The sequence below is a fragment of the Microcaecilia unicolor genome, chromosome 1 (assembly GCF_901765095.1).
Source record: "Microcaecilia unicolor chromosome 1, aMicUni1.1, whole genome shotgun sequence".
In the NCBI taxonomy this organism is placed as follows: domain Eukaryota; kingdom Metazoa; phylum Chordata; class Amphibia; order Gymnophiona; family Siphonopidae; genus Microcaecilia; species Microcaecilia unicolor.
This window is the reverse complement of record NC_044031.1, coordinates 443,936,240-443,948,468: the sequence shown is the minus strand read 5'-3', so window position 1 is coordinate 443,948,468 and position 12,229 is coordinate 443,936,240. Positions and strand designations below refer to the sequence as shown.

General features: G+C 41.8%; 1 protein-coding gene across 1 annotated transcript in view; it reads right to left on the bottom strand.

The window, feature by feature from the left end:
* The window catches only part of DOK6 (docking protein 6), a 521,378-nt gene that overhangs the window by 200,027 nt on the left and 309,122 nt on the right, over positions 1-12,229 (bottom strand). The gene's annotated exons all lie outside the window — the stretch shown is intronic.

The following is a 12,229-nucleotide window of genomic DNA, read 5'->3' as shown; positions in this document are numbered from 1 at the left end:
AACTATACTTAAGGCTTCTAATTTTAGGATGTAATCAATTAATATCAATAAAATAACCCTGATGCTAAAAATCAGAAAATATATTTATTAGATAAACCCTGAAACAAACCATTTCCTGAATACCCTCTCACTCCTCCTAAAGTCTAATAGGTGAACATTTTTTCAAAGACAGTTTGCTTCATTAACAGCCTCAAGACAGGGAGTACTCTAAAATGGAAAACATTTGAAATTAGGATGACCACTTTGAAACAAAAACAAAAAAGGACTTAGCTGAGGTATTGGTTTTCTTATCAATTATCAAATATGGCCACGTTCAATTTTAAAGTTTTACTTTCACCTTTGTCAAGCTCCCTCTCCTCTGCTCGTTACTGAGTTGTGATAGAATATGCAAGTAGCACAAGATCTGGATTACAGTGAAGTAACGCGGTGCCATGCTGCCTGGTCCTGGCTTTATTTATTTATTTATAGCATTTATGCCCCGCTCTTTCCCGCTCGATAGCAGGTTCAGTGTGGCTTACAAGGTAGGGTACAGAGTATCACAGAGGTAATACAAAGTATGGTACAAAGTATCACAGAGATAACCCAGTTATAGAGAGTAGGACAATAGGACGATACGATACGTGGGGGAGAGGATTGGAATTTGGGTGGTGCTAGTGATGTGGATGTGGATTAGGTTTAAGAATTAAGTTGGGTTGTTAGGGTAGGCTTGTTTGAAGAGGTACGTTTTCAGCAGCTTCCGGAAGGGTAGATGTTCATTGGTTGTTCAGATGTGTCAAGGTATTGCGTTCCAGAGTTTGCTGCCTATAACGGAGAAGTTGGATGTGTAGTAGGTTTTGTATTTGAGGCTTTTGCAATTGGGGAGATGAAGGTTGAGATATGTTCGAGAAGATATGGACCTGTTCCTGGCTGGTAGGTCAATCAATTCGGTCATGTAGCTTGGAGATTCGCCATGGAGGATTTTGTGGATCATTGTGTGGGCTTTGAAGTTTATGCATTCCTTGATAGGGAGCCAGTGGAATTTTTCACGTAGTGGTGTTGCACTTTCAAATCGTGATTTGCCAAAAATGAGTCTGGCTGCTGTGTTTTGGGTGGTTTGAAGTTTTTTCATGATTTGGGCTTGGCAACCAATGAAGATGCTGTTGCAGTAGTCGACATGGGTGAGTACTGTGGATTGTACTAGATTCCGAAAAGTTTTCTGCGGGAGGAATGGTTTTACTCTTTTCAGTACCTACATCATGTTGAACATCTTCTTCGTCATGGCTTTTGCATGAGTTTCCAAAGTTAGGTGGTTGTCTAATGTTACTCCTAGGATTTTCAGATTGTCAGATATTGGGATTGTAACATTGGGGGTGGTCAGGGTGGTTGGAAGCTGAGTGGCGTGTTGTGATGAAAGGATTAGGCATTGAGTTTTCTCTTTGTTCAGTTTCATTTTGAAGGCATTGGCCCAGGATGTTAGGATGTTCATGGCAGTGATTATTTTCTCCGAGATTTCTGTAAGGTTGGATTGGAAAGGGATGAATATTGTGACATCATCAGCGTAGATGAAGGGGTTGAGGCCGGATTTGGCTAGGGATTTGGCCAGAGGAATCATCAAGAGGTTGAAGAGGATCAGGGATAGAGGTGAGCCTTGGGGGACTCCACATTTTGATGACCATGTAGGCGATATTGATGATGTTGATTTGACCTGATATGACCTGGTGATGATAAAACTTTTTATCCATTTAATGATATTTCTGCCAATCCCTAGTTTGTCCAGCAATTTTGTGAGAATATTGTGATCTACCATGTCAAATGCACTGGATAAGTCAAACTGCAGAAGAAGTATTTTGTTGCCAATTGATATTTTCAGGGTGAGCAGTACTGTTTCTGTGCTGTGTGCAGGTCGAAAACCCAATTGTGATTCATGTAATATGGAGAACTTTTGAGTGAATTCGTTAAGTTGGGAGGTCACTCTATTTTCCATCAGTTTGATTAGAAGAGGGATGGAGGCCACCGGTTAATAATCAGTGATGTCGTTCGCTGGTTTCTTGGGGTTTTTCGGTATTGGTGTAAGTAGAATACTACCGTGTTCGGAGGGGAAGGAGCCTTGTTGAAGTAGGAAATTTAAGTGGGTGGTGAGTTCTGTGATGAATCGTTCTGGGGCATTTTTCATAAGATAATTGGGGCATGGGTCCAGGTGGCAGGTAGACTTGGAGAGTTTGGATAGTGCTGAGGGGGGTGAAATTTGTCCAGTAGCGATCTGCTGGGATCTCTTCAAAGTCGGGGTCCAGTTCATCAAGGAAAGTGTCAATATTGGAATCATCATGGGGAATTGTGTTGCACAGATTGGTGATTTTGTCATTGAAGTATTTGACCAACTGGTTGGCAGATGGACAGTTTGAGGGTGACGTTGTTACTGGGTTCATGTTAAGAAGATTCTTTATGATTTTGTATTGTTTTTTTATGTCTGTTCCGGTGGCTGTGATTTGTTTTGTGTAGTATGTTCTTTTGGCATGCTTAATTTCATTCTTGTATTTTTTTTTTTTTAGTTTGCTTCCACGTATTCAGGGTGAGAACATCTTTTGATTTGCTCCAAGTTTTTTTCTAGTTTTTTGATTTATTTCTTTAGTTTTTTTAGTTCTTCGTTGAACCATGGAGATGGTTTTTTCTTTGTGTGTAAGGTTTTGGAGTGTAGCGGCACAATTTCATCTAGAATGAGTTTGCATCTGTGGTCCCAATCTGTAAGGAAGTGGTTTGTGTTTGGGTCTATCGTCCAATTGTTGTTGTAGATGAGATGCCAGAAGGTATCTTTTTCGATTCGTCCTCTGGTTTTAATTGTTGTGGGTTCCGGTGGTTTGGGTTGGTCTTTTTTCCGCCATTGTACAAATAGGGTTGCTTTGTGATGGTCGGACCAGGGAGAAGCAGCCCAGTGGATGTCTGATAGGAGGACATTTTGATCTGTAGAATGTTTGAGTGTGATGATATCAAGTGAGTGTCCTTTATTGTGGGTTGGTACTAATGGAGGGAGGTTGAAATCACATAATTGGAGGAAGTCTATACAGTCCCGGGTGTGGGTAAAGTTGGAGTCTTCTAAATGGAGGTTTAGGTCCCCTAGTAGTAGTATGTTGGAATTGTTGACGCATGCGTTCGATATAAAGTCCATGAATGTGGTTTGGCTATGGTTCCAGTTACTGGGATGTCTGTAGAACAGTATGAAGGTTAAGTGTTCGCATAGCATGGGGTTATATAGTTTTATAGAGGCAATTTCGAATTGATTTGAGATGGACTCTAAGGTGGGTTCTGCGGAGAAGTGTGATCTGTAGATGAGTGCAATTCCTCCTCCTCTTTTGTCTTTCCTAGGCCAGTGTGATATTTTGTAGTTTGGAGGACATAGATCGTTTATGATAGGATCAGCTGGTTGACGGATCCAGGTTTCCGTGATGAAAAGTAGATCCAGGTTCTCTGAGGTGATCCAGTCTGTGATGATTTTGCTTTTATTTACCACTGATCTTGCATTGGTGTATCCTATTCGGACAGTTAGACGTGGATCAGTGTTATGTGGAGATGGGCGAATTTTGATAATGTGTCTTGTTTTTTTTGTGCTTTGGTGTTGTTGGGGTATATTTCTGTTTTCAAGGATGGTATCCTAGATGGTGTAATGTTTCTAGGGTTGTTGTTGGTTTGTAAGGGAGAGGGTGTTGTGTGGGTGCTTGGGTGGTATTTGAGGAATGATGACATGGTGAATCCAGTTGAGGAGGTTGTGGTGTTGTTTCGGGTACCGGGGAAGTGAACGTTGGGGTTCGTCTCTTAATGAATTCTCCGTAATCACACGTGGGTAGCCCTGATGTCTAACCTGCTTGGACAGCCCTCCAGCTGGTGATTACTCCTCTGGGTTTTATTCTCCTACGTGTGCTGTGCAATGGTGGCGCTTCCCTCCTTCTGCTCTTCCTTCTTCCCTGGACGGTAGCACTGCCTCTCGTGGTAGGGAAGAGTTGCAGTCGGCTCACTGCAGTTCAAGGTGTCTCGCGACTTCTATCTTCAACCTTAATAAATGGCTTCTTCAGTTTCCAGTTTGATTTCCAAGTACCATATCCTTGGCTTGTGTCTTTGACTGAAGTGTCTGTTTTCAATAGCTGCTCCTTTTTTTTTTTTCAATGTAATATCTGATATCATCTATATGGACAGTTTTTACTCCTCAGCTCAATGCATTTGACAGGACACTGTTTGATTGTATGATTTCCTGCTCCTTGATAACTTTTTCAACTAAAGATTTTCCTCTACTTATACATATTGCCTTTGTAGTTTTTTTTAGTTTCCGAGACTGCATTAGATGGCAAATCAAGGTAAAACACTTTTCCAGTAAATGTTTTTGAATTATCTTGTTCTGATTTTTCAGCAGCTTTTTTTCCAGTTTTCAGGGATGATCTTTTTTTGCTAGCATTACTTTGATTGCTGCAGTTTAATTGTGTTTTGATGCCCAGGTTTGAACAAAAAGGTCTCATTGTCAGAGAACAATTACATGCTTCTCTTTTGCGGGGTGAGTTACCTATCATGCCTGCAAATAACTGAAAAACCAGCCCTCCTGACTGTACTCTACCCTTTTGTGGAGTGCAAGACATGCTGTACCACATATGCATGGGTGCCTTCCCACCTGCCGCTTGTGCGCAGCTACCACAGTTAAATACTACAGCAAATACAAATAATAGACAACTCCTAGGGGAGGCAGGAGAGTTTGTGAGAATAAAAGCCCTACTATCCTCGGAGAATATCTGCTACAGGAAAATAACTTCACTTTCTCTGAGGACAAGCAGGGCATTAATTCTCACAAGTGGGGTATCCCTAGCATCCAAGCTCATAGAAAACAACAAACATTGGTCAATTGGACCTTGCAACAGCGAGGATATATAACTCAGATCAACCTGAAATTATATACAAACAAGTGACAGTGCAGTCTGAACAGAATAAAATGGGCCCACGGGGTGGAGTTGGATTCTAGACCCCAAACAGATTCTGCAACACTGTCTGTCCGAACCGACCATCACGTCAAGGCATTAATAAGATGTGAATGTGTGGACTGAAGACCACGTTGCAGCCTTGCAAATTTCTTCAATGGAGGCTGACCTCAAGTGGGTTACTGATGCAGCCATGGCTATGACATTATAAGCCTTGATATGACCCTACAGTTTGAACAAAGTTGGGCATATGTGAAAGACATGCAATCTGCCAGCCAATTAGAGATTGTGCATTTCCTGATGGTGACCCCCATCGTGTTTGGATAAAAGAAAAAACAAAAAGTTGGGTAGACTGTCAGTGGGGCCTTGTCCGCTCCATGTAGTAGGCCAATGCTCATTTCAGTCCAAGGTATGCAAGGTGCTCTCGCCAGGATGGGCATGAGGTTAGGGGAAGAATGTTGGCAAGTCAATTAACTGGTTCAGATGGAACTCTGACACAACCTTTGGCAGGAACTTAGGGTACTTGCGGAGGACTACTCTGTTGTGATGGAACTTAGTATATGGTGCATCCACTACTAGAGTCTGAAGCCCACTGACTAAAGTAATAGCCACCAAGAAAATGACCTTCCACGTCAAATACTTCAGATGGCAGGAATTCAGTGGATTGACAGGAGCTCTCATCATTGGGTGAGAACAACATTGAGGTCCCATGGAGGTTTGACAGGGGGTTTTGACAAAAGCAAACTTCTCATGAAGCAAACTAGAGGCTGTCCAGAGATGGGTTTACCCTCTACACGCTAATGATAAGCACTAATTGCACTGAGGTGATCACTTACGGAATTGGTCTTGAGACAAGACTTGGAAAGGTGCAGAAATTATTCAAGTCAGGGACTGTGTAGGACAGTACACAGGATCTAGGGCCTTGCCTTCACACCAGACGGCAAACCTCCTCCATTTGAAAGAATAGCACCTACATAAGTACATAAGTAATGCCGCACTGGGAAAAGACTAAGGGTCCATCGAGCCCAGCATCCTGCCCATGACAGCGGCCAATCCAGGCCAAGCGCACCTGGCAAGTTTCCCAAACGTACAAACATTATATACATGTTATTCCTGGAATTGTGGATTTTTCCCAAGGCCATTTCGTAGTGGTTTATGGACTTGTTCTTTAGGAAACCGTCTAACCCCTTTTTAAACTCTGCTAAGCTAACCGCCTTCACCACGTTCTCCGGCAACGAATTCCAGAGTTTAATTACGCGTTGGGTGAAGAAAAATTTTCTCCGATTTGTTTTAAATTTACTACACTGTAGTTTCATCGCATGCCCCCTAGTCCTAGTATTTTTGGAAAGCGTGAACAGACGCTTCACATCCACCTGTTCCACTCCACTCATTATTTTATATACCTCTATCATGTCTCCCCTCAGCCGTCTCTTCTCCAAGCTGAAAAGCCCTAGCCTCCTTAGTCTTTCTTCATAGGGAAGTCGTCCCATCCCCGCTATCATTTTAGTCGCTCTTCGCTGCACCTTTTCCAATTCTACTATATCTTTCTTGAGATGTGGCGACCAGAATTGAATCCAATAATCAATCCAGCATTAATCCTGGATTTTGAATGCCAGTCCCCACCTGGGCTTCAGCAAGAATATCCGGGGTTTTGTTGAGCCAGTTAACACATAGCCGGTAAAGTCAATATTTAGCCCTTGACTTTATGAAAGAAGTGAAGAGAGGAGGTGGCAAGGTTGAGAGCATCTACAAAAATGAGAAACACATTGATGAAATGCTTCATGAAGCATCAAAGGTTTGCAGCAGTGTGGAAGAATAAGCTGTGCTGAAAGAGAACAACTGGACTCAGGTCATGAGACCCCGCAGGACTGATACCATGACTCCATCTGCCCCCAAACTGAAGAACCAATATACATCTCCGGAAGTGGAGGAGGTGAGAGCATCCCAGAGAGAGAAGGAATCGGAGCTAAAAATCCACAAAATTGCTGGATCAGTGATCACTAAGAGGCGAAAGTTAGCGGTGATTGGCGATTCGCTTCTGAAGGGTACAGGGACATCCATCTGCAGACCAGACATGATGACCCAGGATGTATGCTGTCTGCTAGGTGCCAAAATTTGAGATGTTACAGAGAGCTTAGAAGCATAGAAACTTGATGGCAGATAAGGGCCAAATGGCCCATCCAGTCTGCCCATCCTCAGTAACCACTAATTCTTCCTTTTCCCAAGGGATGCCACATGTTTGTGCCATGCATTTTTGAATTTTGACACAGTTTTTGCTTTGTTCCATTATGGCAGAAAATGTCCAAGTTTTGGGACCACCCAAATCCTGTTCCAACACACCCCGATATGCCTCCTTAGATGCACTACATATAAACTGCATAGAAAAAAATCTTGGAAATGGGGCTGTGATGCTTTTTGGATGTTTTTCTTTTTTTAAAAATGAGCCCCTGAATCACTCCTGTAAAAGGCTGCCCAAAACAAGCATTTTTTAAAAAAATAAATAAATAAAAGAAGCTTGTATATGCCCAGGAGCTGCTACAAATCCTCAAATTGATACATCATGGCACCTATGTACATTCACTTTCTGAAAGGGGAAATGCATGTGTAGGTTTTGGTTCTGCCCAAGCTCTGCTCCCTTGCTATTTGCACATAGTGCAACTTTTATTTTAAGAATTCCAGGTTTTCTAAAATCATTTTCTCTACATGTAAGTACTGTATTTGTGCACTTGTTTGCACATGTAAATCATACATAAGGCCTTTAATAACCATTATAGGGAAATGCATATATGTTACCCAGCATCCTTATTCACATTTTCCATAAAGCTCCACGTTTTACAAAAAGCTTCACATTCAGCAGTGCCTTTTGTAAAATACTGGGGGAATTGCAAATGTCTGTCTCAAGGTGGATGTCCCGATTCACATCATGATGTCTGTTTTAATGCCCCCCTTTTAGACCCCTCCAGGATTACCCTGACCCATGGGGGTCTGTTCTGGGAAGGCATCAGAAGGCGGAGTTCACACCTTATTCCCATGACCACAGCTTTCTGTCTTTCAGGATCTAGGTGTATCTTGGGCCATTTATGTTCCCACATATATATTATTAAAATCTACCCTAATTAGTTGGAAAAGTGAGTGTCACCTGTGTGTGGATTATTTGGTAGAGCAAATGATAGATAAACAGTAGAAATAAAGACAAAGATAGTTTTCAGAAATAGGATTTTGTTTATTCTTACCAAAATAAAGTCTTCTATTCAATACATTCATCAGACAAATTCTGGATTCAGCTGACCGGAGCTCTGCGTCCTAGATGCGTTGGGGAGAACCTCCGAAATATGCTTGGGTGACCAGTCCTTATATACCATCTGGTCCCCATACAAGTCTATTGAGAGGGACTTTTTTCTAATCTTGCTCAATCTATGAATCATACTTTGCTTTCCGGCCATCTGTACCATCTGTAACATCTCCTTTCCTGTTCTAGCTATTTTGAGAGATTGAGACATTTCCCTTGTTGTAAACATTTCCTTAGATACGGGTATCCAAACATCCAAACAAGAACAAAACAACTTTTTTTTATGAAGATATCTAAACTTGGATATATCCGGTTCATATCATCTTGTGATCTGAGTGCCATCTTATAAAGACAGACTCCGTGTTATGAACCAATCTTCTTATCATTACTGTCTTTAATTTCTTCATTATGTGTGTTACACTCTATTTGGAAGTTGCACCAGGTTTCATTAGGACTCACCAAGAGTCCAAGCTCTCTGCTATAAGGCCATCAGCTGGATATCAGGCCTAATCAGTGTTCTTCAGCTGTTTAAAGTTATGTAGCTTGGCCCACCACTATTCCAGTGGATAGGTCTTAAGCTAGAACACATATTTAACTTGCAGGAAAAGCAAGTCCTTGCTCAGCCAGTCATAGATTTTTAAACCTAGCTGGTATTTTTACAGCCTGAGTCCTAAAATCTGGCCTTCCACCCTTCCGGTGGGCATCCAGTGAGGGCCTCTTGCTGTAGTATAATTATACATGTCATATAAAACAATGGAGTTTATAATGAGAAAGATTAGGGATGTGTGCATAAAGATTTTAGTTTATTTTTACTTCATTTCCAGATTCCCCCCCCCCCCCCCCCTGAATTTTTGGACAATTTTTTCCAGCTTGTTTTACACATTTCTTTTAATAAAAGTGTTTGACATGTATTAATCAATTTACTGCTCCTTAAGATGCAGGTTAACGCACATTAAATTGATTTACCATTACTAAAATTTTAAAAGGTGCGCTAATGAATCATATGCACACTAAGGAATGCATATCCCCAGAAAAGATATTAATGAGGGGAAGGCATACACACATGCAGAGGGGTTATCACATATGCCTTCTTTCTGTTAGAAAATAAACTAAAAAGATGTTGTGTAGAATAATATACTTGGTAATAGCTTAAAAACGACACTGGATCTAGTATTCAGATTTAGTTAGCTTTCACATGTGATGCCATTCTGAAACTAAGTATTTACTAGTATAGTAAGTGTGAAGCAAGAACAAATGGAAAAGTTTGGTTGGAAATCTGTCTCTCTCTTAGTTTTAATTGGTGTACTAGATTTCTCTTCATCATGAGTAAACAAACTAGCATGCAAAATAAAATTTGGCTTAAGGGAAATGATTGCACAGCAAACTTATTACCCAGCACTCTTCTTTCTCAGTCCATTTAATTCTGTTCGATTAATGTGATTCGTCCCCTGTTGACTCACTCAGTCAGAGACGCGCAGTTATCTACCATCTTTGGTTAAGTCTTTCCCATTAATCACACTAATGGATGTTTGCCCTCTAAATGATATTTCATGACTCAGTTCCCCAGCGTCCAGCCTTCAATGTGAAAGGAAACTGCTTTGACAGAGAGGACAAATAACTCAAGAGTTGTTGCATTCCTTCCAGTGATGAGATTTGGAATTTTCAGTAATATTTGATGGTGTTTGTGAGCAAATTCCAGGATAGGTTGATTGCAGATAATGAGATGAAAAAGAAATACACATTTGCTACATTTTAGATTATTTTGTTTGTCGACTGATAAGTGTTTATGTACCGAGAAAAAGCTAGGAATGTGTCCACTGTCCAGGAATCCTGCATAAGAACCACCAAACTGATAATTTAGAAAAGCTGAAACATAACTCTGCTGTTTTTCTCATGATGCTGCATTGGGGACCATAATATTTACTTGAGAAACAACTCAAGAACTGTAATATAACAAGGTAATGACATTTTTAAAAGAGTTTCTATGCATTATTTTGTGCTAGAGCCAAGTGGTGTCCCTCAGGGTATTAGAAATAGAAAGGCACCTAATGTTTTTTTCCCAATCTCTAGTCTGTCACTGACCTCCCCCCTCCCCCAATGAGAAAACAGGCAGACAGATTTTTCTGAAATCTGGTGGGTGGCATGTGCAGAGCAATGGAATGTCACCTGAAGAATAGTGAGTCCATCTGACCAGCACTTGCCATGTCATTGCAGGATTTTACTGGCAGTAGCTTGCTGAATTAGTGTGACTTGGACACTACTAGTGTTACCTGGAAATCTGACTTCTGTAAGCTCAGTGTTAACACCACACTGTTTGCATAATGGCAAAAGATGGAGATTTCAGCACAATAAGGAAGAACAGGTGGAAGCTATGAGGGGAAATGGAGATAGAACAAGAACCAGACACAGAGACACGATTGTCCAGTGGTGGGACAGGAGGAAAGGAGATAAAGGGTGAATATAGACTGCTGGAATAGAGACTAGAAGGAGTGATAAGCAGAAGGCAAAGATAAACGTATGTGTAAAACTGGACATATGCTACAGTGCAGATAAACACAGTACAAAAAGAGAGGGAACAGAGGCAAGGCCAGGAGAAGTGGACCAGTAGTGCCTTGAGAATAATGAAGCCATGGAAGTAGGCATGAAGGGAAGTGAAATGACATGGAGGCGCATGATCACTGGAAACCAGAATCCCATGCACACCAATGAACTGAGGTGTGGAAAAAAGAGTAAGAATCTTCACTGCTAATTGCGCCATATCTAAAAACAAAGATGGCAGAAGCCTTCTAACACTGAAGGAAGGTAAGTGTATAGCATGAGGAAGGCAATCATGAGGGACTTTAAATAATTCTAATAATGAGCTGGATTTTTAGCTGGTGTGATTATCATATTACAGTGCCAGCATCTGCACTTAACATGTATATTCAGTGTTGCTTTTCATACAAACTGAACATATACGTTTTCTGAATAGTGACTGAATATTGATACTGTGGACTAGATTCTATATATGGTGCCTAAAATCAGCACCGAAAGAAACTGAGCTTATAAACCTCACCTGGCCACTGTACCATTAAGGGAAGTGAGTGACTGACTAACACAACCAGTGCACTGGGGGGGGGGGGGGGTTGGGGGGAGCAGTAAAGGAAAAATAGAACCTACCCAGTTGCTATACGGATCCCAGGTGCATTCTGGACAAAGACAAGACCACCATACTGCACCCAATGGAGAAAGGTGTAGTGGAAGCCATCTATCCAGGAGAAGCATCAGTAGCAAGAACACCAGTAGTAAATACCATCAGGGAAGGAATAGCTGCTAGGACTGTGTACCATCAGGCTCAAAGAGGCCAGCTCCTTGTGTTACCACTGAATATTAGCTCTAAACAAAGCGCCCAGTGCAGGGATGGTCCAGGGACAGAGTCAAAAGAAAGCCGGGAGGTATGCGGGTACTGGCAATATTTAGTGTTAGTTCCCGCATAGCTAAACAACCAGATAGGACCACACAAAAAGCAGTCTTATCATTGGTGGCTTAGCTATGTGGGTGGCAGCAGTAAAAATTGGTTGGCACCCTGGGCTGAGAACTAGGGAACTGGTTCTCCATTGCCCCAGGTACCAAAGAAAGTTAGATTGTGAGCGAACTAGAGACAGAGAAAGTACATGTATATAATATGTAAGATGCTTTGGTTGTACAACAGAAAGGCAGTATACCAAAATGCATTTCTCTTACCCTTACCCTTCCAAGTAGCAGCCTGATATGTTGTATGCATTTAACCTCTCTTAACCCCCACCCCTCTAAACAAAAGCTGAACCTCTCCTGACCCTCCCCCTGATCAGGAGCCAACCCCCTTCCTAACCCCCCCCCCCCTAAAGAAGAGCAGTGTCCCCTCCTGGAATCCCAAACAAAAACAGTGCTCCCTCTTGAGCCCCCTTGCCAGAAGAGCTGACCCCCCTAGAAAAGAACTATGGAATGCTCTCCCACCTATAGAACCGCCCCCCCTCTCCGGGCCTACCTG